Genomic DNA, 24125 nt, shown 5'->3' on the forward strand with positions numbered 1-24125 from the left:
TTCTTCTTGGTGTAGCAATTTTAATGACCAGTAGTGTACGTTCACCAAGAAACTGGAAATTTGTGGTAAGTTCCTATGGGACCAAACTGCTGAGGCCATCGGTCCCTAGGCTTACACACTACTTAATCTAACGCTAAGGACAAACACACACGCACACACACACACACACACACACCCATGCCCGAGGGAGGACTCGAACCTTCGACGGGGTCAGCGGCGCGAACCGTTCACCGCGCAGCCGTTCACCAAGAACCTGACGAACTATTCTGCAGCTGTTCACCACATAACGGCCTTCGGCTGTTGCCAAGAGAGCGAAGGAAGCAGCTGTGGGTCCTGTGGTGCGCTCTCCAGACTGATAGCGGACAACGCTGGACATTACCACAAGAGTGGCGGACACCACTTCTGCTTCCACTGCGCTTCTACTTCCTCTTCTGCCAGATCCGTGTATTTGATTTTATCACCAGATGATTTGGAAATTATTGTTATCGGGCACAGCGATGTTGTGAGGAACTTGGATTACTCGCTTTTATTGGTCACTGTTACGTCAGTTTTATGAAAACCGATTGTTTCATTGGTTAGTAGCTGGGAAACTGGACGTTGCCTGGGTATCATTTACAGCTGTGCCCGAGACTTCGTACACGTCGAATTTATTTTTGAGTTATAAAAATGGTTCAAATGGCTCTGAGCACTATGGGACTTAACATCTGATGTCATCAGACCCCTAGAACTACTTAAGGGGCTCCGGAAAGGCTCAAAATCATGAAAAGTTCAATTTTTACTTTTTTGCGTTTTCTGAATCTTTTAATAGATATATAATTTATTCAATTCCGAAGACTACAACTATTTTTAAATCTTTTTTGAAATGTGTTCTACATGGGCGTGACCCACTGTGGCGCTGTTAAACTGCTGTCAAATGGTGTTATTATTAACGTCCTTGTTCATCAGGTACATTTTAGTGATGTGAGATAAAGTATGTGTTGTGGCTAACCTGTGATGGTTCAATATATATCGCTGGTGTGATTGTCGATTGTTTCATGTTTATTTACTCTGTCATTATCTCGAAAATATTCGTAATTAATTCTGTTTCTTGAGTCTCTGTTTTGTTGAAGTATAATAATGAGTAAAAGTAAAGTTATTAGAAATCCTCTGAAGGCTTTTAAGAAAAGGAGAAATGTTGGAAAGCCAAAGGTATGTGTTATTACTGTAAACAATAAAGACGATAACCAAGTGAGTGAACCTAACCTCTCAAGTACACCTGCCCATAGCAGTCAAAGTGGGAAAGAAAATACTTCACAGAAGAAGCTTGGTTCAATGAGTGAAAACTATGAATGTTTTATGGGCGAATCGGATGTGAATGAAATATTTGATATGTCGGTTCTCAAAGGAATTTTTTCAAACTGTGTAAGATGTATTCATTGTAGTGAAGTTGGTCTGGAAGTTGTGATAAGTGTACATACATGACCACCTTTTGGAACAGTGTTGCAGTAACTGCAACTGAAGAAAATGGTAGCAAAATCTACGAACACAACAACGAGCGATGCTTGCTTTAGACAAGGAACGCCTTCGGGCTGCAGACAGGGCTGTAAAGAGTCTAGAAATACAAGCAAGAGTAAACAGGAAGAGGAACAAGAGGAAGCTGGAGGAGGAGTTTGCAGAGGATGAAGATAATCCATCCTATGGACCTGGAATGCACTAAAAAGTTAATCCAATCTTTGTCGCTCGATTCCCAAAACTTTTACTTTCTCATACTAATTACATGTTTTCTAAGGATCTTCCAAACATATTTGTTTCAAACTTTCAGTAAATGTTACACAGTACCTTCAGCATAATTTAACACAGCCTTTTTCCAAAAAACTGTATATTTTTGAATATATAAATAAAAAATTGCAAAAAATGTTGTAAATTTTCATTATAATTGAAAAAAATCATCTTTAATAACTGAACTAAAATTTTGTAAAATCCCTGTGTTAAGTTGTAGCCCATATTCCAATAAATAATGTGTAAAAAGTTCAACTTCCTACCTCAAATACTTTGTGAGGAAAGATGTAATTTATAAGCGTTATTTTAACATTGCAAGTATAGGGCGTTCCGGAGCCCCTTAAACCTAACTAACCTAAGAACATCAACACACATACATGCACGAGGCAGGATTCGAACCTGCGACCGTAGCAGCAGCGCGGTTCCAGACTGAAGCGCCTACAACCGCTCGGCCACGGCGGACGGCTTTTGATTAACAAAATTTCTTTGTATACAATGTAGCAGTATCACAGGGGAAATAAAGTGTTTGCTTCCTTTCTTCACTAATATAGGAGAAAGTCACGTGGAGCCGGCCATGCGAAAACCAATACGCGGTGTCATACAAACAACACACAGCCACACCGAAAGCAGCACAGGCGCGAAGATGCGACCTGACCCCAGTGCCGTTGTAGTCTTCGGTCAGGATGAAGATATCGACTTCGCCTCGGTCAACTGCCGGCCGAACACAATCCCACTCGCAAGACAGAAGAGCAGCTGTCGCCGCGTTTGGTTACAGACCATCGTCCATGGCTGACTTAGACAGGGAACGTCGTTTAGTGAGCTCCTACAACTGAACGGACAGTGCAATTTTGTCGTATGATGGCATGATGGAGACTGTGGCTGTTGTTTGAAGACAAATGTTGATGGTGTTGGAACAGCAACCAGACACAAATTTACTTTCAGTTCCTTTATTCAAAGGGTACCGTTACCGGTTTCGAATCGTTGTGATTCATCCTCAGACGGTTTACATGCTTTCTTTATGACATGTGGTGTGTGTGTGTGTGTGTGTTTTTTTTTTTTTTTACAGATTAAATACATAAACACGCCACACACAGATGGTCGCGTTACAGATTTTCGTTGCATGTGACTTACGTGAAACGTCGGTTTGTTTGTTTTGATAAAATTCGTTCAACACTGCATTCTTATTGTTGCACACGTAAATTGTTCTCACTGAACACTTAAGATTTGTCACTGAGAAGATTTCGACCACGCACCACATGTTTTGATACATACAAAGAGCTTACAAACGTATGTGTATCACAGATGCTATGATACATCGTAACATTTGACGGTGATGTCCTGTGTTTGAAAAGGATCATATATACATATAGGTAAAATAGTATATTATTTAATTACATTTAGCATCATGAGAATTATAGTAACATATAAATTTGCTACTTGATCTGCAGATAGGTGTACTAACATTATTTGCTTTGGAGGCTGGGAAGTAATTTTTGGAAATTTTTCAGGATAGGGGTGTTAGCTAACTCCGTTTGTTCGTTAAGGATATAGTCTGGGGTGGTGTGTGTGTGTGTGTGTGTGTGTGTGTGTGTGTGTGTGTGTGTGTGTGTGTGTGTGTGTGTGTGTATATTTCTAATTCTTCTAATATATTCATGGTGGCTTCTTTTTCTGCTAGATGCAGCCGGCCGCGGTGGTCTCGCGGTTCTAGGCGCGCAGTCCGGAACCGCGCGACTGCTACGGTCGCAGGTTCGAATCCTGCCTCGGGCATGGATGTGTGTGATGTCCTTAGGTTAGTTAGGTTTAAGTAGTTCTAAGTTCTAGGGGACTGATGACCACAGCTGTTAAGTCCCATAGTGCTCAGAGCCATTTGAACCATTTTGCTAGATGCAAAATTTTTAAGTTGTCCTCAATGTTTCCCATTGAATGGTTTTCTTCAGCAATATTGGCTGCAAATGCTGATTTGTTCAAGTTAGCAAGTCTGAGAGCATCAATATGTTCTTTGTATCTAATTTCAAAACTACTGCCTGTCGGTCCAATGTAGAATTTTGGGCATGTATCACATTAGAGTTTGTATATTCCTGATTTACGATAGGGACTCTTGGAGGTATTTAAATCATGGATTACTTTTTGCTGTAATTTATTATTTGTGGAAAAGCTGATTGTGATATTTTTCTTCTTTTTAAATAAGTTTGCTATTTGGTATCAAAGTGGGCCTATGTATGGGACAGTAGTATGTTTAGGTTTGGCTTCAGTGGCACACTGATTTTGCTTGAAGTGACTGTTGTGAAGTGGATCTGTGGTTTTTGGTCTGCATTTTGTTGTGGAGGTTCTTTGGGCAGACAGTTGTTGTAATTGAATATGCTATGTATTGTGAAGTTTATCTACTATTATTTGCACCTAGCCAATGAGAGCCTTTTTTCTGTTATATCACACGCAGTGTTGCAGACTTAATCATTCAACAAGTCACAGACATAAGTAAACCTTTTTGACTCATTTGTGTGACTTTGTTACTCGTTTGTTGGTGTGTTGTTGAACCTTCGTTCTCCTACAATGTTACGTAGCCCTGGTGTACAGCCGTGTAATAGTGGAAGGCAGAAAGTGTCTTAAAGATGTATTGCACCAGAAGCCATTTCACGAACTCGCGAACTCCGCCTACCGTAACAACAGTGGCAACTCGGCCTCTACAGCAGTAGCGACGAGGCTTTACAGAACAACTGACACTCGGGCCCACGCCTGCAACACACAGCTTCTAGCCTTGTGCTCTGTTTAACGTAAGCACACCAGGAACTGTTCACGTTTAAATCGAAATGGTATATCGTTAGGAATATGGGGGTTCGAGGTATAAAAACCCATTGCCTCCACCATTTACCATAAAAAAATTTCCACTTGTGTGACGTTATGTTGGAAAGAAGTAACTGTAAGGGCCTGTGAGTCTCGATTGGACGTATTGTCGTGCCCCGCTTTCGGAGTAAGTTAAAGTCTGGTGTTCTTGAGCCGCAGCAATTTTTGCCTACCATCTTCATTTTCATTATATCCTGGAGACCACACAGTCCGGCCTTTCAGCCATTCTGGTGCACTGAAAAAGATTCGACCGTTTTCTGGGAATTTTTATTGGTAAATAAAACGAAATCAAAATGTAATAAGTAGGCAGCCAAATCGAAGCAAACTTTGTGTATTCTAGCAAAAAATGAAACTAAAAACTACAGAAAGAAGCAAAGCGATGAAGTTAATTCTTTAATGCACAAAGCGAAGTCAGTAAATCAGTATAGGCTAGCCCAGTACACTCAATAGTAGTTTGTACTCGTTAAGCTAACATTGCGGCGCTCAATTATGTCACTGACGTAAACTGCCGAAAGTACGTCTGTTACTGAGGTAAAAATAAACATAATAAGGCCCTCAACTGGTTATTTGGTGGACTACGAAACCAACAGTGTCATCTACTGGTTATATTTCGTGTACTACGCCATCATGATAAAGCATCCGAATTACCGAGCTGAGCAGAAGATTTTGGAGGAAACTTTAAATTACGAGTTTTTTTCCGCGATCCGATTTTCATTAAATAAAACCTATACGTTACTCCAAGCTAAACTCAACTTGTCTGTGGAAACCGCATGAAAATTTTTCTAGTAATTTTTGAGATTATCATGTTCAAACAGTCAGACACGACAGTACACTCTCTTTGTCAAGTAAGTGCCCTCCATTTAGAAATAGTGTATTGAAAATTTGTGATAGAGCGTAGCTGACTATGCGCAACGTTTTAGGTCATACGGTATTGGGAGAGAAACTTAGCTAAAGGAACGAAAGAATTTGTGAAGCCTGACTGGCAGAGAGGAGATGGCGGTCTCATTGTGCTTTATTGTACAAAAAGTTGTTAAAGTGAAAAATTTTTAATGCCTTGACCGCAATTTTCCTATCACAACTAAAGTTCGATATCTAGTTCCGGTTGATACCTCCAACCATCTACAGATCTGTAACACACGCAGTACACGTAGCCTAAGAAAATTATGCACAATCAAACACAATACAAAAACACTGTACAGAAGTTGAGCAAAAATAATTGGGAGCCAATTCGGAAAGTAAAGGTGAATATTCGGCAAATCCATTTAACAGTGCAGTACAAATTATGTTAACGCTTATAAGGTAAGATACCGTTCAAAATGCGAAAAGACGGCGAATAAGCAATGGAAAGCTTCATCAGCTGTAGTCATGCAACACCACGCACTCGTAAATACCAAAACAATAACAGCACGTTGCTGAAAAACATTACCGTGAGCAAGCCCGGTTGTAGACCTGTAGAATGAATTGTAAACCAGATGTCTCGAAAAGCTTAACTCTATATCCAAATGAATTATAAAATTAGAAAGATGACAAGGCAGGGATCTGTATTACGTCCCCAACTGCCAACATGCCGTTTGCAGGAATCAAGCCCTACGTAATTGGCATTAATTCAATAATAAAATCCAAAAAGCTTGTGTCAAGTGTGGCTAGTACAATTAATTTTAAAACCATAAAAGTAACAGGGGAATGAAGCTGAAACCTACAGGACAGCGAAGTTGCCTTATACAGCTCACTGGAAATCTGCCGTGTCTAAAAGATACATCATGCGTGAGATTCAAAACATAAAAACATCAGAGTACAGGGCAGCGCTAACAAATGGGAACAACAGAATAAAAGACGCTCATACGAGAGAGTCAACAAAAACATAAAAGGTACCGCTAAATATATGAACAACTTACCGTAATATCGAAGGATGACGGTAATATAGGGAAATATCCAGATGCACAAGTAGAAGTTGGATCAAAAGCTCCTTACTTCCAATAGTATGTCTTATCGTGAGAACAGTAAAATACAACGGTTACAAAAATTGTCAGCTATTCCGTAGCTGTAAACATACAAGCCAAACAGTTCGTGGTAATTATAAAATAAAGCTACGTGACCAACAATCAGAAAATGAGAGGGAATTACCACACCCTGGCTTACACAAGAATAATCCTGCGTGTCCTATAAAGTAGTCGTCTTTACAAAATGTGTACAGGTTGCAGGATAATACGAAAACGCTGAACAAGACACCTCAAAACTAGCTGGATTATTCGAGAGCTCCAACTGGCCAAACGAAATAGACAACTTTGGTTTTAAAATCCGTGGGATTAGCCACACATGGCACTAGCTTCTTGGATTTTATTCTTGAATTAACGCCAATTACGTAGGCCTTGCTTCCTCCAAACGGTACGTTGCCAACTAAGGACGTAATACAGATCCCTGCCTGTTGATTTTAACTTTATGCCATTGCCATCATTCTTATTTTATAATTCATTTGGATGTAGAGTTAAGCTTTTTGAGTTTTCTGGTCTATAATTCTTTCGACAGGTCTATAACCTGGCTTGCTCACGGTGATGTTTTCCAACAACGAACTGTTATTGTTTAGGTATTTGCGAGTGCGTGTTTTTGCATGACTCTAGCTAATGAAGCTTTCCAATTCTTACTCACCACCTTTTCACATTTTGAACGGTATGTTATCTTATGAGCATTAACATATTTTGTACTACGGATTTGTCGAATGTTCACTTTTACTTTTCGAATTGGTTCCCCATTATTTTTGCTCACCTTTTGCACAGTACACAGTATTCTAATTGATTATACAGGATGTCCCAATCTTGTCCACCCAAAATATCTCTGGAACAATAACAGCTATTGGAAAACGACTTTCACCGGTATCAATGTAGGGCTGGGGCCCATGAATGTACATATTTGGAAACATTCTAAGACGAAAGCATATGTGTTTTTTTAACACAAACTTATGTTTTTTTAAATGGACCTCCTATATTTTTTCTTCAGCAATCCATAGCATGACAAAGCACATACACAATGGCGTTGATTGCATCGCAATATTCCCATTACATCCCGAGATATTGAGACGCGAAGTTGACGCTTGAAACACCCGACATGCGCTGCTAGCGCACGTCCTGAGGCTCAGGCGTGAACCCCATGCTGCCCGTAATCGCAGCAGGATGGCAGCAGACCGTATTATTCGTTTCGGACCTCTTGAAAAGTGTGGAAGTGTGATTACGCATGTCAATCACATCGCGATTACGGGCAGCATGGGGTTCACGCCTGAGCCTCAGGACGTGCGCTAGCAGCGCATGTCGGGTGTTTCAAGCGTCAACTTCGCGTCTTAATATCTCGGGATGTAACGGGAATATTGCGATGCAATCAACGCCATTGTGTATGTGCTTTGTCATGCTATGGATTGCTGAAGAAAAAATATAGGAGGTCCATTTAAAAAAAACATAAGTTTGTATTAAAAAAACATATGCTTTCGTTTTAGAATGTTTCCAAATATGTACATTCATGGGCCCCAGCCCTACATTGATACCGGTGAAAGTCGTTTTCCAATAGCTGTTATTGTTCCAGAGATATTTTGGGTGGACAAGATAGCTGGGACACCCTGTATATAATTTTCTTAGGCTACGTTTACTAGATGTGTTACAGATCTGAAGGTGTTTGTAGATGCCAACCGAAACTAGTTATTGGACTTTAAATGTGGTAAGAAAATTGCGGTCTAGGCATTAAAAGTTCTTTTTACTTTAAAATATTTATACGAGGATTGGAACTTTAATAGTGTCAACTATTTATTTACAGCTCGTACAAAATAGATGTGTGTTTGAAAGATTTACTGACCTTGAAATTAGTCACCAGCACTGTGTATAACACGTTGCCAGCGACGTGGAAGTCGTAAGATATTCTTAGCAGTGCCAGTTGTGTTGACAATTCGAGACGCGCCGTCTATTGCCCGACGAATTTGTAGCAGTTTTGAAGTGAATGCCAAGAAATGTTTCCTTTAGTTTAGAAATCGAGTTGAACTCACGAGGGCTTAAGTCAGGGGACTGCAGTAGGTGGTATAGCACTTAGCAGCCCCCATCAGTGAAACAAATCAGTAACAGCTTGCACTGTACGTGCTTGAGCATTGTCCTGCAAAATGATGGTCAGGTCCTGCAGAAAGTGTCATTACTTCTGTCTGTAAGTTGGTCGTAGGTTGTGTTCCAAAAATGAACAGCATGAACCCTGACTTAAGCCCTCGTGAGTTCAAGTCCATTTCTAAACTCGGGGAAACACTTCACGGCGTTCGCTTCAGAACTGCTAGAAATTGGTCAGACAATAGACCGCGCTGCTCGAACTGTCAACACAACTGGCACTGCTAAGAGTATCCTACGACTTCCACATCGTTGTCAACGGGTTATACACAATGTTGGCGACTATTTTGAAGGTCAGTAAATCTTTGAAACACGTTTCTATTTTGTACGAGCTGTAAGTTCCAATCCTTGTATACAGCAGACTGCAATAGAGTTTTTGAGCTTGGTCTGATGTTTTCAGCGGCGAAATTGAGTTATTTTATGGTGTTAATGCCACAATTGATTACAGTAATCTTTTTTTCCGGTTGATATCCACATCAATGACGAAAACGCCTGAGATAAAATATTCGTGTTTAGACATTAAAGCTGCTGAGTTGTTGGCTACTATAGCCGTAGTAGGGACGAGCACGTGCCCACGTGAAGACCGCAGTGTGGCACGTAGCGTGCTCGGCTGGCGAGCTACCGAAGCCCGCGTGGCCGCGGCTATCGGCTACGAGCGCGCGCGTCGCAGGCCGCTGACCTTCGGCCGACCCCCCACCACCGCCACCGACGCGGCGCGCGCCGTGACGTCACCGGCCGATGCCTGCAGCAGGGAGCGAGTGGCCGTGGTGTGACGGCCAGGGGGGTGGGGGAAACCGGCGACGCGCATGCGCGGCGCAGCCTCGGCCAACACGTCCGCTATTACCTACGGCTCGCCACGGCTGGCAACAAGTCGGCCGGCGTGGCGGCCGGGCGGGCGATTAATTAGTCACGGCCGCAGAGGTGGCAGCCCTGTCGCTTCGCCGCTAACCGCGCGCCAATCCCCGGTACCCACCACACGACTACGCCGGAGCGCAGCGCCCGCGCGGCGACTTGGATCCGTCAGCATCGGCGACGCAGAAGAGCCTATAAACGTATTTTAACAAGTATTACGCTCGGCACGTGTGGCGTGAACGAGCAACAGCAGTCGGCTTACACGCACTAAAGTGCAACAAACGTGGTAGCGCCGTTCACACGATCCCCCTGCCGGTTGCACCGCGGGTGGACAACCCCTCCCCTACCCCCCACGCGATTAGTTTCAATCCAGCCCGCTCAAGAATTCCGCAACGTTACTCCGAATTAGAGTTTCAAACACGGTTGTTTCTCAGCAGCCGCAGTTGTGTTTCAAGTAGGAATCACACAGCCAGCCGCTGGCAAGTAACAGTTTGGTACACTTCTAAGGACGTCTTTATCAGAATGAAATTTTGAGATTAACTGTAAAATTACATTGGGAGAATGCAATGATCAGAGTTTCGTGGCAGCAACGCAAGTAACTGGGCCGATCAGTCTGATGATATTCCTAGCTAAGCAAGCCTGGAAAATATTTTAGTTTTTGACTTCAGTATATGTGCTCAAACTCTGACCATTGCCTTCTCGCAAACGCAATTGTACGGGTTTATCAAAATTTCATTAAGCTGAAGACATGCTTAGAGGTGTTGAAACCTAATTCATGTACCAAACAGTTATAAACAACCGGTTGGCTGTGTGATTCCTACGTCGTTACTCGTAATTATTGTCGGCTTGGATTGCCTACACCATTGTCACATTTCGTTTTTCTGTTCCTTCAAATGGTTCAAATGGCTCTACGCACTACGGGACTTAACATCTGAGGTTATCAGTCCCCTAGACTTAGAACTGCTTAAACCCGACTAACCTAAGGACATCACACACATCCATGCCCGAGGCAGGATTCGAACCTGCGACCGTAGCAGCAGCGCGGTTCCAGACTGAAGCGCCTAGAACCGCTCGTCCACAGCAGTCGGCTTTCGTTCATTCTCGTATGAACATTGGTAATAATCCTTGTCAGTTAAGAATGTATTTGAGCACTGTAACCGTTGGTATTGAAGGAAATTTGTAGTGAATTATCTGCAGCCGGTTGCTTCTTCCTGCCATTCCTGTTCAGAAGTGTACACTTATTTACGTGTTGTGAACAACGTTTCTTTATTACTGGCGTGTAGAATTCAGCAACAAGTTTTTAAGACAGTGAAAGGTCTCTGTTGGAATCCTTTCATGTTAATTTCTTAAACCTGTTGTCATTTACGGCACAAATTCCTCTTCTAAATTTACTGTGGTGTTTCTGACTATCTGGGAGGAGACTGAGCAGTGGAATGTGTTACTTTTACACATAAACAAGAACGATCTGTCACACTACTACACTTTAAAACACAGTTTATATGTAATTCATGTCACACAGTCTCATACGGAACCTACATCCGCTTTCTTTTATGTACTGTATATGATAAGATACTGTCATCCCCCTTCCCTTCTGTTTGAAAGGATGAATGAGCAAATGTATTTCTAGTTCCATGCTTGATGGTAGCAGACAAGCCTGTCTGCTAGAGAACAGTAGGACCAACGTCGGAACAGGTAGCTACGCTTTCTAAAAGCAGAAAGGTTTCTATCCTTAGTATGGTCCTGTCCGTCCCTTGTCATGTTGGTATAGGAAGCTGCCTCTCTGGTCACTTCCGTTTGTATCTGTGAAATACCCTCGGTAGGGACCCACGGCAGTCTGTCTGCGGCGAGCGTCTGAAGTGGTAAGATCTCCGGCTAAGCGCGTGTCTGCTAAGTCCGTAGCACAATGGATTTCTTAAGTTCAGCCTAACTGAAAATTTAATCACCTTTATTTCAGGTTTAGCTCTAAAATATCTAATGTTATCTTAAATTGCAACGCAGTGTAATTCGCGTGTCTCGTCTTGACAATATTTTTCAATATAGCAACTTTTCTTTATGTTCAACCCATGTGAGGTGTACTTTGTGAGACCAGTACCACGTGCTTATACAATTGTTTCACCCATCAGTTTAATAGTACGACGATAGTAACCAGTTCGAGGTTTTTCTTTAGTAAATTGCGTTTCGATGTAATTTATTTTAGTTATCAAAATTATTGTGGACTTACACTCTTTGTATAAACCAAGTTGACCACGTGAAGCATGTGGTGTAATCATCAAAGCAGCCCTCAGCTATTCTTTTCGGGAAGATTTCACAGAGAGTTAGTATGAATTTAGTATACCAGTGTGTGGTAATTTCATGACGGACAGGACTGCACTACGAACGTAACTTCTTTGGGTGGAAATTGAATCGGTTGGTTGTGGTTAATTTCCTCTTGCATATGTTTCAACGTTCTTCGTGTGTTATTTTATGACTGCAGTGTTGTATGCAGTCTTCCAATCTTGGCTCCATATTTGATGTGTTCCTTAAGATTACAAACTCACATTTTCACAATCCTAAATAAGGCACCAGTTTAGTTATGAATCAAATTTAATATGCTGAAATTTCAATGATCAATGTTAAAATAAATTTCCAAATATAAACTGATTTATTTCTTTTTATTTTAATTCTCTTTTTTATATATATATCACCGGTTGTCGTATGACTATTAAAAGATTATAATTAATGTTAGTCTGGTTGGGAATTTGGTAAGCTAGACTGGATACTTGGTGAAACAGTTGCTCAGTAATGCAAGGTTAAGTTCCTCAGATAGCTCACAGCTTTTAACCCGCTTTTATTGTCTATCAGCACCGCTTTCCGAACAAATTAAAGCAACAACATTACAACAGGTACGGTAAACCTTCGTAAGTAAAGAAGCAATGTTCACGACGCGTGAATAAATGTAGACATCTGAAGATGGGTTGAACATAAAATGAATCTCTCAAAAATACGTGTTTTAGAGCATAATCTGTTCGGCAGCGTGTCGCCGAAGGCGTGCCATTCATATCGGTGCTGTAGTCCATAAACATTAATGTCACGGACGGAACAGTTTTGATTTTATGCGCTAGGAGCGCTGCTATCGCGTCACATGACGAGGTGGTCAGCGAGCTTAAACAAATATGTGAATCAGGCCCCCGGGTCACAAAACGTTGCTCATGGCTGCTCTAGACAATACCACTCTGGGTTTATTACAAGTATATATGGATATGTTTGAAACAGGTTTTAACGATGACTACTACTGACCCTAACAGACAATCTGAGGTTTTTTTTTTTTTTTGTTGGACTGGAATGAAAAACAAATTTACACGAAAAAATGTTTTTGTGATGCAGCATTGCCGGAAAATATATTGAGGAGGCTAAATGTAGAGTACTGCCGTTAAATACTAACAAAATATCACAATGTACTAGCTTTCAGAACCATCAGTTCCTTCCTCTGGGAGGAGACCTTTGTGCCATCTGAAGACCAATATCACGGCGTGACAAATAAGGCTGGATTGAAGAATGGCAACAAACGAGTTAAGCTGTTAATAAATTCAGAATAACCCATCACTCTAAGACGCAATACGGAGACATTTTTATCGGACACCTTCTGCTCCAACCAACAGCACTCCTCTTCAGAAGTGCCGCTTCCTGCCAGGACTTTTTACATCTTTATTTCCAACAGGAGGGATAAAACAGCTGCCCTGATGTCAAGTCACTAGTCCTTAAGCCAGCACAGTAGCCTCCCACCACAACCCACTGTTAAGTGGACGACGTATCTTCTCGGCGCTGGACAAAACCCGCACCCGCCAAATGCTGCAAACCCCCTCTGCCGTACCTAACGGCTAGTGTGTGACCCCTTAGGGAGGCCTGAAATGGTATGTTACGAAGGGACTTTAAATAGCAAATTCTTTTCTTGTAGAATATGTTCACAGCTTTTTAAGGGATTTCACCTTGGTTTCAGATTTTGGAACTTTATCTTCCGACTGCAATTTCGGCATTAAGCAATTTTCAAGCCGAAGATTTTGACGTACAGGCACAGATAACAACGTAATCTATTGTTAAACATACTCACCACGTCGGACTGTTCCACCAACCCATTAGTTCTTGGGCGATAGAAATCTGCTCCTTGGTCACGGAGCGGTTCGAGAATCTCTGTGTGAACGTCTTAGACGTCGGAAAATTTCTTTCGCTCTAGATGTTCTTTCACTCTGTAGAACAAGTTGTAATCGCTTGGTACAGGATCTGCACTGTACGGCGTAGAAAACGTTGAAGTAAAGTTGTTTTTGTACCGTATGTGGTGTTGCATTGTCGTGCAGGAGAACAATGCCTTTGCTTAACTTTCCAGGCTTCTTTTCTTTTTAGGGTGGTTAATACGGATACTGTACAGCACTGAGATCGCTGCACAACGACAAAAAAAAAGGTTCTGAGCTTTGCAACGTCTATCTCTCATATCTTTCTAACACTAGCATGTAGTGAGGTGGTTTCAAAACTTACATAAAAATACCACTGACCATGGGATGGACGTATAGAAGGCGGTGAGCGAGCAAATGGGGCGTTGCATAGTGCGTGTGTTTCACGAAAATCAGATCAAATTACCATCTCCATTCCAGACTGTCTGAATTAACCAACTGTGGTTTCTTATACGTCACAGACATTGCTCTGAAACATTACTACACACCTCAGTAAATGTACTGGTTTGTACAGAATATTTCATGTTTTTCATTGTCATGAAAATAAACGTGCTTTGGCACTGATCTGTTATACTTTTTTCCATAACTGGCATCCTGACAAAATCATTCTAAAATTAAAAAATTTACCTCTGAAAATCCTTGGTTCACATGAACACATAGCTTAAGTTCGTGGGATACATGTGTTCCACTTCACCCATTTCCAAAATCGGTCATTTTAAAACTTTTTTGCTAGTGAAAGTCTATCATTTCTCACAAATTGAAGACAGTTTTTCACCTTTTACAGCGTTATACGCGGAAAAGAAAAAAAATTCCCATATTTTTCCAGGATTTCCCGGTTAAAAAAAAACACTTTTTCCTGGGTGAGAATACGCCAAACGCCGGGTGGACGTACATTTTTTCCGTGATAAGTGACAATATACTTTACATAACTCTGACATTTACGAATTCTTTGAATGGTAAAGGTCTTTACACCGCCGTAGAACTTCCGGCACTTTAGGAAACGAAACCCAACAAAAAAGAAAGCGTTTTGGAAACGTCTTTGATGCGCTGCGACATGCACACTGCATTCTTACGTATTACCAAAGTGTAAATAAAAATTCCACCAAATACAGCACAGTATCTCTCAAAGAAATGAAATCGAAATTGCGATTCGCTTTTGTCAGTCAACCATTGTTCAAGTCACGTGATCTCGCCACCCAATGACAGCAGGTATTCAGAGCACAGTATACGTGATAATAGTCAGCCAACAACACGAAAAGTTAATGATTTAAATTAATACACTTACACTATAGCTACAAGAAAAGCTAACCTTTCACACAGAATATTGGTCGTCCAAAAATCGTTACTTTTTTTTCCTAGGGTGCGGGGTAGGCAGGATCCTAACAACACAGCTTAAATTGCAGTAGCTGAATATTTCCGACAAGTACGATTATTAATTTCACTACTGCGCTTCGAACATTGCGTGGGTTATCTGGTTGAATACATGTTCCGTCGAGGACTTTGACTTCTCAATACAAAGGCCAATGATGTGTGAAACTGCTCAAAAATTCACGTTGCACTTTTTCTTGACGGATAATTATACTTTTTGCCATCGTTACTGCATAATTTGTAACCTATGAAAGAATTGATACAAATACCAAAAACTTGGTTTTTTTTATAGCGCGTGTTACCCTTCAAAATATATCAAGCGCAAATGTGTCAGTAAATTTTAAATAACAGCATAAATGGCTGCTCCTTTGCGCCTGAAATTTTTCTAAGTGGCTGGTCCTCAAATTGTGAAGTACTGAGGCAAACGCTCCGCGATTTAAGAAATTCATCGCACATTCTCACACGTAACGTAATTCATCTTGCGTAAAAGAAAAATTACTTTGAAAGTAACGCTTCTCAAACCACTGTTTGCAATATTGTCGCAGAATAAGTGAAGTAGCATAGTCGCCGTAGTGTAGTGGTTATTTGAGACTAGACTGTTGCGTGGAGGGAACCTCACCTGGACTGTACAATTTTAATTTCTATATTCGGTTCAAGTACATTCTAGAAGTATCCACAAATGGTAAGAATCACTGTACTGTAGCTGTATATATCCCGAATGTGTTGTGGCCGCAGGCAGTTCGCTCCGCACTCCAGTATGTGCAAGTGCTGAGTAAACCTTCGTTAAGTGAAGTTAGTCTTCGTCATTTATCTACTTACCCCTTCCTGTACGTGACAATACTATCCCGCGACCTGTTGCAAATGTAAAGCCAATTGGGAAGCCACGTTCATCGAAAGCAGTTTGTTCTTACGAAGTATTGCACGGCCTTCTTCCTAAAGCCTTTGACGCATTTTGCTGTCGGGAGACGCTTTGTTTCCCCCACGTTTTGATGTAAATGACTCACTTTCTTTGTAACTGAAGTTTTATTTTGGTGAAATTCTCTCGTTTATGTTTCACTGTTGCAGTGTTATTCTGCAGTAACAGGCTAAACAACAATTCTTTGTTAGAGTATATGTTTTTAGCAGTCAATATTATATAAAATTAACTGAAAACTGAAACACTAAAAAAAATTACCGTAATTCTAAGAAATACCCGGATTTTTCCAGGATGAAAAGATTCCCAGGTTTTCCCCGAATTTGTCGATTGTCCTGGTGCTTATACGAGAGGATACCTCCACCGGTATTTCCACTGTCCGTAACTTTTTTTGTAGTCATCGTTTTTCCTGGCCAATGTTGTCAGATCGGCGTCATTTCATGCGTGGAAATAAGAAAAAGTCACATGCAGCCAGGTCAGGCGACTAAGTTGCGTGGAGCACCGGAACCATGCCATTTTTAGCCAAACACTGTCTAAAAGTGATGGCTGTGTCTGCAGGTGCATTGTCACTGTGGAAGTATCAGTCTCCTGTTTGCCACGAATCCGGTCTTTTTTGATGAACACTGGCGCTATCTTCTTAGAACTTCCAAGTTAAAGGTCTGATTGACGGTCTAACGCGGGGCAACGAACACTGAATGAACTACGCCCTCGGCATCAAAAAAGCAAATCAGCATTGTTTTGACATTTGATTTGACTTGACTACATTTGTTGTGGACCGGGTGACAATGACATCTTCCACTGGCTTGACTGTTGATTTGTATCTGGATTGTAACCATAGCACCACGACTCATCACCTTTGACAGAAAATCTGTATCGGTTGAAAGATGTTGTTTCAAAGCACGATGTGTTTCAACTCGACTCTCCTTTCGATTGTCAGTCAGAACCCGAGGAATGAGGTTGGCAGCGCCGGCCGAGCGGATCTATGCGCTTCAGTCCGAACCACGCGGCTGCTACGGTCGCAGGTTCGCATCCTGCCGCGGGCATCGATGTGTGTGATGTCCTTAGGTTACTTAGGTTTAAGTAGTTCTAACAAGGGAACCTCCCCACCGCACCCACCTCAGATTTAGTTATAAGTTGGCACAGTGGATAGGCCTTGAAAAACTGAACACAGATCAATCGAGAAAACAGGAAGAAGTTGTGTGGAACTATGAAAAAATAAGCAAAATATACAAACTGAGTAGTCCATGCTCAAGATACGCAACATCAAGGACAATGTGAGCTCAGCAGCGCCGTGGCCCCGTGGTTAGCGCGAGCAGCTGCGGAACAAGAGGTCCTTGGTTCAAGTCTTCCCTCCAGTGAAAAGTTTTCTTTCTTTATTTTCGCAAAGTTATGATCTGTCCGTTCTTTCATTGAACGTCTCTCTTCACTGTAATAAGTTTAGCGTCTGTGTTTTGCGACCGCACCGCAAAACAGTGCGATTGTTATTGAAGTCGCGAGCTATATTTGCTGAATTCATATGGAATACATCTCACGTATTTAATGCACTCTCGTCCAAACTAGCGAACAGTCAACTGCCAGCCAGGGAGCCTCGTTAGCAGGAATACTCTCTCTTCCGTGCGCTGCAGTCGACTGACGTCGTGTGTTTCGATGTTTGTTTAGGTGTAGCGTCCCCATACTAGGGCGCAGTTACCTCGCATCGGACGGACGACGGACGGATAATAATTGTCTGAAAAATAAAAATTAAACTTTTCACTGGAGGGAACACTTGAACCAAGGACCTCTCATTCCGCAGCTGCTCACGCTAACCACGGGACCACGGCGCTTCTGAGCTCACATTATCCTTGATGTTGCCTATCTTGCGCATGGACTACTCAGTTTGTATATTTTGCTTATTTTTTTCATAGTTCCACACAACTTCTCCCTGTTTTCGCGATTGATCTGTGTTCAGTTTTTCAAGGCCTATCCACTTTGCCACCTTATAACTAAATCTGAGGGGGGTGATGGGGAGGTTCCCTTGTAAGTTTAGGGGGGGACTGATGACCTCAGCTGTTAAGTCCCATAGTGCTTACAGCCATTTGAACTTGGCAGCAATCGTTTTTCATTCCCAAGCCTGCCGTTAAAATTCGCCGAACCGAGCTCCAAGATAACCCATTAATCTCTGACAGTTCATCAGTGCTCTGTCGACGCTCAGTGGGCACAAGCACTCGAATTTTTTCAATATTTTCGTCGATTCGGACAGTTGATGGACGTCCAGAACGAGCTTAATCGCCGTACAGGCATTTTTTAAATCGAGCAACTTGAGTTTTTCACTTTGCATCATCTTGGTAAGCTGTTTTCAAGATTAAAACAGTTTCAGCACCATTTCTACCTAGTAGAGAACAAAATTTCGCAGCTCCACTTTGTTTACTGAAGCTTGCCATCATTAAAGACAAAACAAGAGCAAAACAGCACTAGCAAAAACAATCACTACAGACGAACACTAGAAGCCAGGTCGACAACACAGGCGGCCTGAACTGACAGTGAGTTGCTCTACACTCGCCTAGCGGCAGAAATGCGTACTACACAAGCCCTGCCCACGGCCATGTTAGTCCGGTTTTTTTTTTTTTTGGGGGGGGGGGGTACCCCCCCCCCCCCACCCTTCCGTACATCGTTTTATTTTTCGGATACATGCAAAATAAATTTTAACCATGAAAGGATTAATGGTTGTGCCCTCTGCCAAAGACGCCGTGTACACTGCTCCTTCAAAGACGAAGAAAACAGTTCAAAGCCCTCTCTGCTGACGACTTTTTTTTGAATGTTTCCGCCGAGACTAGGATTTGCGTTTCCATTCCATGCACTCTCTCTGTCGAAGGTGTGAAATGATAACCCCATGTCTCATTGCCTGTAGTGACTCGGCTTGAGGAAATCGTTGCCAACGACGGGTTACCGCTCAAGGAAATCCAGGGACGCCGTAACCTTCGTGCCTTTGTGTCGCTGAAAGAAGCCTGAGCTCACTTGCTGATGTCGGCCTCTTTTGTTCCGGCTGGACGCGACATGGGTTTTTGTCCACATATCGGAAGAATTTCACGGCGAGTCTACATAACACAGTCCGCCTCGGTAGCGTTACCGCCTACCACACGCCGGCACGGTAGCTCAGCGTGTTCGGTCAGAGAGCCGGTCGGCATCTGTAATAAAAAACTGAGTGGAAGGAACAAGCACCCAACTTGAACTGGATGTCTTGCGACGTCCGCAACGACCAAACACAAAGATCAATAACGAACAAAATGCAAAAAAAAAAAAATAAAATAAAATAAAATAAAAAAATTAAAAAAACACGCAGGGGGCCCGTGTTCGATTCCCGGCAGGGGACTGGGTGGTTTGTGTCCATCATCATTTTCATAATCATTGACTCGCAACTCGCCGATGTGGCGTCACCTAAAAAAGGGCTTGCAATACGGCGGGCGAACTCCCCCGAATGGGGCCTCCCGGCCAATAATGCAATACGATCATTTTCATTTTTGTGTGAGACAGTTCGCTCGCAAGAATCTTGTTGTCCCGCATAAGCAACTCCGGAATACTGCCTCATTTGCCACTCAATATCACTCCCACTGAGATGGACCTGTTATCGGTACCGTGGCCGAAATGTGTCTGTAAGGAAACAGTAGCACGTAAATCTGTTCCGACAACGCGCCATTCTTCTTGCGCAATGGTTTAAGCGTCGGACGACGTATGTTAGTCCACTGTGTGAAGTCGCCACGTACAAGGTGCAGCAGTGAAATGATGTACCATGTAGAGATGGGCAAACTCGTTCATCCTTGGGAACTAGTTCACTGGTGATCGCTCTTTTTTGGGAACCGTTCATTTTTACTCGTTCACCGTTCATTTGTGCTTGGTATATGGCTCGTATGAGAAATTGGAAATTAGTAGCATAGGTGACTGAAGATGGAAGGCGCCAAAAGGGGGCCCTTGCCTCCCCCCTGGAGTACAGAGTTTTTATTCACAACAGATTTCTCACACACTTGTAATTTTCGTGATTCTGCAAAACCTCTCGTTTTGCCAACTGTAGCGTTATGTGGCTGATCGCAGTGAAATAATGTAAGGTGGCGCACGAAAAACCGGTTAATTACTCGCCAATTACGCACGATTTGTTGACCGCTACGAGCAGAATAGATAAACATGTAATAATTAGGCAGTGAAGAAATAAAAAATAAGCCAATGCAAACAACAACTTTGAAACAGTAGATGACGATTGGTAAACGACAATGTGCAGTCTAGTACTCGGGGCAGATTTTTCGTGCGCCACCCTGTACCACTGAGATAATATCGTAGGAGTTACCATACTCTCTTTACCCGAAATGTGACACCATACTCTCGATTACGAAGCGCGGGCTTCATTCGGTTGTTAAGTCGGTCTGCCTTCCACAACAATGAACATGCCCTTTTACCGTGGATCAAAATAAGACGGAAAACGACCACTCGTTTGTGCCGTGTCCACCTCCATTGGATGTGTATCAAAAAAAAAAAAAAATTGTCTTTTTACAAGTATTTCTTCTGCAGTTTATCGAAATAGTGAAGTAAGCAGATATACCGTTTCATTACTTCAAAAGATGTATTTATTACATACGAAGTAATTTACGTAATTATAAAATAACAGGTCCATCTCAGTGGGAGTGATATTGGGTGGCAACTGAGGCAGTATTCCGGAGTTGCTTATGCGGGATAACAAGATTCTTGCTCAGCGAACTGTCTCACACAAGAGTGCCACAAGACAAATTGCCTATTGCGACAACCCATAGGAAAATCGTACAAGTGCCACATTTTAAGTACCTGGGAGAAATCATCCAGCCATCAGGGATCAACCTAAAGGCCAATGAGGAAAGAATAAAAAAACTACAGAAAGCATATAAACGCACGTGGAACTATTATAACAAAAAGTCCATATCCATTAACGCAAAATTGAGGCACTACAACACTGTCGTACTTCCGGAGGCACTGTATACATCTGAAACAACACAAATAGGTGGGCAAACTAAAATCAAAGAAATAGAGAAACAAGAAAGGAAAATTCTTAGGAAAATTTTTGGCCCGATACAAGAGCAAGGAATCTGGAAGAAGAGACCAACATCAGAATTATATAAATACACAGACGAGATTACGGATACAATAAGGAAAAGAAGAATGCAGTTCTACGGACATTTCCACAGGATGAATGAAAACAGAATGTCAAAGCGAATTCTTCAACTCAGGCGGAGGAAAAACAAAATGGATAAAAGAAGTTGAAGAGGACCTCAGACAAGCACACATAACAGTAAACGATGCATAAAATAGAACTGAATTCAGGAACATCATCAAAACACATAAATTTGACACCACAACACAGAAGAGACCAGGATGCAAATACACAGAGGAGCGAAAGAAACAACACAGTGAACACATGAAGAAAATTCGGGCTCAGAAAAAACATGAACAATCATCATAAAGGAATTCAAGTTCAAACGCTCTCTTAAATGGGAATAATCGAAAATAATAATAATAAAATACGTTTTAATTACCGGTAATGGACGCTGAATAGAATACGAAAAGAACCAGAAGTTCAGAGTTTAAAAAAAGGTTTGAAACAGATCCAGAATGGGTGTGCGAACCAAACGAAACAAACAACAACTCGATACTGAACTAACTCCGAGCAGTCGGCAGTGGAAGTGCGACGAGTGGCCACGCGAAGAAGCAGAGTCCGTCCGAGCGAGACCGAGACCGAGAGAGGCGGGAACGGGACCGAGGCTGGAACGAGGCCGGCCGACGCGCCGTTGCGGGAACGAGACCGACCGTTTCCCGTTCCCGGGAACTGCAAGTAGAAAGCCGCGACCGAAGTGAACTATGAAAGACCGTTCCTTAGAATTCGTTCCTCGCTCGTTCCGTTCATGTTGATGAGCCGTTCCTTCGGACCCGTTAGTTCGCGAATCACCCATCTCTAGTACCACGTGCAGCTAAGGCACTGGGTTTCTGCAATATATACCACTTCTACTCAGTGTAGGCACATAAATGTGACCATCGCGTATGTTCGGCGTCAACGAGCAGTAGCCTGTCACAGACGGCAGGTGGCAAGTACTTGCAGTGGAGGGTATATCAAGCGTGCCGAGAGGACGAGTCGTTGTCGCGATGCGAAAACGGACCGATTTGTTTAATGTTCAAAGGAACGTGACTATCGGCTTTCCGTGCCGTGCGTGGACAATACTGAGCCGTGGTGAAAACTGCTGTTTTGAAGAGCGCGCCGCAGCCGCGTAGTGTGAAGCAGTCTCCCTCCGTTCCTGGCGGTGGCGCCGCTGTGGCAATCGCAGCTTTGGTGTCTCCCTCTGGTGGGAAAGGGGAAATGTTGCCTATTCACGTGCATTTAAGGGGCGCTATGAGCTCATCAGTTGGTTCCCCCACCTTCTCCTTTTCCTTGAACACATCCGAACACTATGTATTGTCCGCCGCATTGATCCCCCTCACCCCCAGGTGTCTCCCTTCCTCTCCACCCCCAACTAGTTGCCGCACCTTTACCTTTGTGTCCCTCCCTCTCCCCAACACCACACCCTCCATCTCCTTTCCCAACGCAACTTCCACCGTCTACCCCTCCCGGATGATGAGCTTCGCCCTGACATCTACCCTTCCTACCAACTCTAAACCCCTTCTTCCTGCCTCCTCCTCAGGGCTCCCTCTCCTCCCCCTCCCTCCTCCAGAGCGGCTTCCCCCCCTACTCCCCGTCCATCTCTTGCGCCTCCTTTCAGTGTCTCTGCGCTCCCTCCTGCCCTGTCTTCCCTTTTCCTCCCCCGCCCCACGTGTCTCCTGCCTCTTCGTGAAACCACAGTTGCCCCTCCTCTCTTTATCCCGCCGCTTCCCCGGCTGCCCCATGCTCTCCCCTCCTTTTCCATCCTCTCTGACCTTTCCCTCAGCAGGTCCCACCTGGTAGTTTTACTCTTCGTCGTGTGTGCTCCAAGTGGGTTTTGAGTGTGTTGTTTCGGAGTGTTTTTAATACTGTGGCCAACTTTTAACCTGTGCATGCGCATTCAGTGTCTTCTCTGTGTTTCAAGAATCGCAAACTGTGCTTTCTAACTTTCTGGTGACTTTTTTAACTGTCCCCCATGAATGTCTACATGTCAGTGTATTTTTACCTCAATTTTCTCCCCTTACTCTGTTTTATGTTCCCTTTTTTATCTCCTTATGTATGTACCATTTTATTCTTATTTTAAGTTGTCATGTCACTCGGCTGAAGAGCGGCGGATTCTGCCGCTGACAGCCCTCCCCTGCCCATATGGGGCAGGGGAATGAAATCACAATAAAAGAAAAAAAAACTCTTCAGTTGGTCAGCTGGGTCAGTGTGGGGCAGTCAGTGTCTGTCTGTCGTCTTAAGTGCCAGTATCTCTATCTTTCGGATCGACCCTTATCGCCGGTTGGATCGATCGGTTGGTCGGTCGCGCACTGAGATACCGGATGACTTGTCCGTCTTGAGCGTCGGCGCATGTGAGGTCGCCACGTGAGTCCAGTGGCCTGGGCTGTATAGCGAGGGGTAGTGGCTTCGCGGCCGACACGAGAGCAACAGGAGTCAACCCACGACATCGGTCTGGCTGGCGCGAGCTGCGACGCCGTGAGACGGGAGATCGGCGCGCCTTCCTGCGTCCGTTGAAGCGGCTGGCAGCGGACGGTTCGGGAGAGCGTGGGGGGTGCTGCGCCAGGTCTTCGCCAGACATCGCAGTTTATTACAAGTTAAGTGATTCGTGATATGTTCTTTCATTTACTTGTTAAATTCTACTTGTTTTCTTTGTCAGTCTCTCGTCCCCAGCTTGCTCGTCTGTCTCTCGTCCGCATTTGTTAGGCAGTTAGTGTCTGTCTGTCTGTCTTTCGGTTTGCCGTACGTTAATAGTTGCCTCTGTCATGTTTGTCGGATTCGGTGTTAACGAATTTATTGCTTAAGGTGTAAAGGCCGAATTCCTGAAATATGTTTTTATCTTGCCTGTCATCTTGATAGGAGGTATATGTGTATTGTAAAGCATGTTTGTACCTTTTATGTAAGACTGCATTTCATGGGTTTTTATTTAAATG

Source organism: Schistocerca americana, chromosome 9 (assembly GCF_021461395.2).
Source record: "Schistocerca americana isolate TAMUIC-IGC-003095 chromosome 9, iqSchAmer2.1, whole genome shotgun sequence".
Taxonomy (NCBI): domain Eukaryota; kingdom Metazoa; phylum Arthropoda; class Insecta; order Orthoptera; family Acrididae; genus Schistocerca; species Schistocerca americana.